This window comes from Orycteropus afer, unplaced genomic scaffold (genome assembly GCF_000298275.1).
Source record: "Orycteropus afer afer isolate SDZICR_OR568_19922 unplaced genomic scaffold, OryAfe1.0 scaffold00419, whole genome shotgun sequence".
Taxonomy (NCBI): Eukaryota; Metazoa; Chordata; class Mammalia; order Tubulidentata; family Orycteropodidae; genus Orycteropus; species Orycteropus afer.
This window is the reverse complement of record NW_006922006.1, coordinates 150,736-156,013: the sequence shown is the minus strand read 5'-3', so window position 1 is coordinate 156,013 and position 5,278 is coordinate 150,736.

Below are 5,278 nucleotides of genomic sequence, written 5' to 3'. Positions count from 1 at the left end.
TGCCATCTGCAGTCAGCAGTGAAGAAATGCCTTCTTTACCCACTTGGAGTCCTGGCTGGCTGGGATGGGTGGGTGCTTCTCCTAGGGGCTCAGCTCTCAGGCTGGGGCAGTCCTGGAGGGAGCCTGCATGAACTAATCTCATTCCAGGGATCTGTGGGTGACAGAACATGCTGATGACAGGTACAGGTAGGGGCGATGGGACATGGAGGAGAGCTGGGCAGGGAAGTGCCAGAGTGAGCAAGGGTCAAGGAGGCTGATCTAGCAAAGCCTGGGCGCAGGTTCCTCTTCTGTAATGTGGAGGTGATAGGAATTTTCCCACTTCAAAAAAGTGTTGTAGCTATTAAATGATTTGATCTTTGTGAGGTGTAGAGGACTGAAGATAAGTTTATTAAAAAAGAAATTAACAATAGGCTTTTAAAATGGCCAAAAACCATTTCTCACCTGGGTGATTTTAAAGAGATGAAGATTGCTGGGCTTCTCCCTGGACCTGTATACAACCCAGATCTACAGGGTTGTCTCCAAGAATGGCTTTTAAATGACTGGCCCAAGTATTAAGGGGCATTTGATTTACAAATGAAGGAACTCAAGTTTTCCTGCAGAGTCCTTGGCCCCTAAGGTTAAAATCCTGCCAGAACACACACACACACACACACACACACACACACGCACACAACCTAGTTCCATGGCCATGGGCAAATTAACCTCTTTCCTGATCTGTGAAATGGGACCAAAATTTGCACCTATCCTAGGGAGTGGCTGTGAAGATCAGAAAAAAGACCAAGGTAGATCAAGCGAAGCCAGGACTGGAGAGAGGAAAGGGCTTGAGATCATTCCCTGCCCCCTTCTTCCCACAACCACCCTATCCAATTTTCAGAGGCACTTCCATTTTCTGTGCTCAGGAAGCCCTTAGGTAAACAGCAGGTCTTGGAAGCCTAAAGAACTGGAGGAAGAACTAGAGAAGGAAGGGGACTGAAAGAGATGAGAGGTCCAGCCTACGCGTCCCAATGTGGGTCTGAGACGTCCTGGCCAAGGCCACATCTGTGCTGGGTGCAGTTCCCAGAGACTCTGGAGTCTCGCTGAAGCGGGTCCGTACCCCTGAAAGGGATATAAGCCCAAAATCAAACTCACTGCCATCCTGATTCCAACTCATAGCGACGCTCTTTGGTTTTGGGGTTTCTGAGGGGGTAAAGCTTTACAGAAGTAGATTGCCCACTCTTCCTTCCATGGATGGGCTAGTGGGTTTGAACTGCCAACCTTCTGGTTAGCCATCAACTGCCTTAGGCATCCCCTTGCAGGGCATTTCAGTTCCTCTAGATGAATTGCCTTCCTGGAGTCTCTGTGATTGGGCTCTGAACATAGGAAGCCCCATCCCCCTCCACTTCTGAACTCAGATGGAAATGAGTATCATGACTTTCTGCTGGTGGAGAGTAATTTGCTACCTCCTTTCAATAGAGCGGGAGCTGTGGTGGCGCAGTGCCTAAGGCATTTGACTGCTAACCAGAAGGCTGGTGATTCAAACCCACCAGCCACACCTGGGAAGGAAGATTGGGCAATCTACTTCTGTAGAGATACCGCCTCAGAAACCCAAGCAGGGGTTTGAAAACCCAAGAAGAGGGGTTGCTATGAGTCAAATTCACTTGATGGCAGTGAGTTTGGTTTTCTTTCTTTCTTTTTTTTTTTCTTCAATAGAGTAATTTGGCAATTTTTTATACAAAACCTTAAAAATATTCACAACCTTTGACCTAGATAGGTATATAGCATTGTAGAGAAACAACTACAACTCTGTTTAAAATTTAAAACAAAGAGTTTATTACCGCAAAACAATGTTTTGCAAAACAGGGAAAGAGAATCTTGAAGCCCTTGACCAAGTGTTGCGGGGAGCTCTCCTTTACAAATGTTTATAAGGACAAGCAGAGGGGTATAGCTAAAACTTTTGATCGAGTGATATTGACAGAGTTGGTAGCTAACTGACCATAGTCTTAAGGGGAATGAGATCCTCCTTGGATTTAGGCTAACTGACCATAGTCTTAAGGGGAATGAGATCCTCCTTGGATTTAGGCTGAATAAAGTTATGGAAAAGTACAAAGTATGGTAAAAACCAAAAATCCTGTCACCATCGTGTCAGCTGTGACTCATAGTGACCCTTTAGGACAGAATAGAACACCTCACAGGGTTCCCAAGGTTGTAAACCTTATTGAAGCAGACTGCCACATCTTTCTCCCATGGAGCAGCTGGTAGGTTTGAACCACTGACCTTTTGGTTAGCAGCCGAACGTTTAACCACTCTGTCACTGATGTTGTTAGGTGTTGTCAAATCGATTCTGACTCATTGTGACCCTATGTACAATAGAATGAAACACTGCCGGGTCTTGTAAGGCTGGTGCAAGACTCTGTTACTAGGACTCCTAAAGTATGATAAGGAAGTCAGGGGGAAAAAAAATGAGTGGGAGCAAAGGTGGCATTTTCTAAATTTTTTATTTAACCACTAAAGTCACATGCTTAACACCTATAGGTATCAGGAGCTTGACAAAACCACATTCTTCAGCATTACCTAATTCTGCTCTGCACGGTAAAATTTTCCATCCTGTCACATGAAGAAGAAGTAAGTCTCAGAGCAAGAAGGAATTTGGCCTGTAGCTTAGTTAGAAGCCACAGTCCTGTCAAGTGCCTTAAGTTTTGGAACATTCTTTGTCAGCACCAAGAGAGAATGAAAACAAACTGTGCCCTGGAATTCATGACTCACGGTGACACCATGTGTTACAGAATTGCTGTCATCTTTACAAAAGCTGTTTACCAGCCCATTCTTGTACAGAACCATGGGGTGGTTTCGAACCAGCAACCTTTAGGCTAATAGCCCATTGCAAACTGCTTGTGGCTCCAAGATCCTCAAATAACATGGTAATAATATTAAAAGTCAGGAGCCCTGGTGGCACAATGGTTCACAGCCCAGCTGCTAACTGGAAGACCTGAACCCACTAATGGCTCTGCCTCCACTGCAGAAAAGACCTGGCAATCTACTTCCCTAAAAGTCACGGCTTTGGAACCCTATGGAGCGGTTCTACTCTGTCCTGAAGGGTCACTATGAATCAGAATCTACACAGTGGCTTCCAACAACAGTAATAGTAAAAGTTATAACCGAATCCTCCACAGCAAGGATGATGAGACTTCGTTAGCTTACTTTGGATTTGTCGCCAGAGAAGACCAATCACTAGAAAAGAACATCATGCTTGGTAAAGTAGACCAAAAGGAAAAAACAAACTCACTGCCATGGAGTCGGATCCGACTCACAGCGACCCCTCCTTGGGTTTCCAAGGCGCGATCACTAAGGAAGTAAATTGCCCAACCTTCCTTCTGAGGAGTGGCTGGTGGGTTTGAACCTCCACCCTTCCAGTTAGCAGTAAAGTAGAGGGTCAGCAAAAATGAAGGAAATCCACTAGGAGATGGACTGACACAGTGGCTCCAACAATAGGCTCAAACATCCTGATGAACATGAACATGGAGCAGGACTGGGTCATGTTTCCTTCTCTCACACACAAGGCCGCCCTGGCCAGAGCAGACTTGGTGGCAACTCACAACAAATGTGGGGGTGGAGGAAAATTAATTCCATACTGTTACCTTTATATTTGACTTTCCATGTAAAATTCACTTCTTTCCATCAAGGAAGACAGCCCAGCTGCCAAAAGATACAAAACAAAGAGCTACTTACTGATTTAAGTATGAAGGAAAAAACCCTTTGGGGTAAAGGTTAGAAAAGACTTGTCCTCTGCAGACCAGAGTTCCTAACTCTGTAGACCTAGTCTAAGAATAAAGAGAGAACTTGTTTGATGAAGTATGGGCAAGGAACTGAAACTAATTTTTTTTTAGAATATGAATTCCATAATAATTTAAGAACTTTGGCTTTAAGGAGGCAAATGTGTCAGGTTTAAAAAAACGAATCTAACATGGTCATGTAGCTTTTTGAAACTTAGTCAGGTCATAGTCTTGAGAGGGTGAATTTTACATGGTTTAGATCTCACTAGCTATATTTTCTAACTTTGAAATTAAGATTTCATTTTAAATTTGAAAAAATAATAACAGGGAAAGTTTGCTATGGAAAAACATGTCATTCTTAGACTTTTTTTAAGGGAAGAAACTTTAATTAGTAATACAAATCAAGAAAATAGCAGAGACATAGGGTTGACAAGAAAAATGTGACTAATTTTTCATTAAAAAAAACCCAATTACTTCCTATTATCTTAAGTCAAAATACATTTTATTGCAAAAATAGATAAGGTTTTAAAAGAATCATATATATGATTCTTTTAAATCATAAAGGGTATATGTTGATTTATACCCTGTTCCCAGTGAACCAGCACATAACTTGTCAGCCAGAGTTGCTTTAAAAATAAATATGACTAACTTATATAACATATACAGATTTAAGAAGGATTTTGATAGATATTTTGCTGTATTTTAGTTGCACAAATGTTAGCTAAAGGAACACATTTTATATACCACACTCACTTATTTTTGGTACATCTTATCATTTTGCCCATAGAATCCTTGCATATTGCAACTTGAGGCTGAAAGTTTTCCTTCAGTTCTTTCAACTTGAGAAATGCTGAGTGTGCTCTTTCCTTTTGGTTTTCTGACTCCAGGTCTTTGCACATTTCATTGTAATACTTCCCTTTGTCTCCTCAAGCCACTTTTTCCATTCTTATCTTCTTCATCATCATTTCTTCCTTTTGATTTAGCTATACTATGTTCAAGAGCAAGTTTCAGAGTCTCTTCTGACATCCATTTTGGTCTTTTCTTTCTTTCCTGTCTTTTTAATGACCTTTTGTTTTCTTCATGTATGATGTCCTTAATGTTACTCCACAGCTTGTGTGGGCTTCAGTCATCAGTGTTCAATGCATCAAATATATTCTCTACGTGACCTCTAAACTGAGGTGGGATGTAGGACTTTAGCTTTCTTGGAGTTATTTTTATTTTCTTCAACTTCAACTTGCCCTTGCATATGACCAGTTGATGATCTGTCCCACAGTCAGCCCCTAGCCTTGTTCTGGCTGATATTGAACTTCTGTATCACCTCTTTCCACTGATATAGTCCATTTCATGCCTATGTATTCCATCTAGTGAGGTCCACATGTATAGTCACCATTTATGTTGTTGAAAAAAGGTATTTCCAGTGAATAGATCTTTGGTCTTGCAAAATTTTATCATGTGATCTCCAGTGTAGTTTCTATCACCAACAACTGCTTCTTCCTCTTTGTTGCTAACTTTCACATTCCAATCACCAG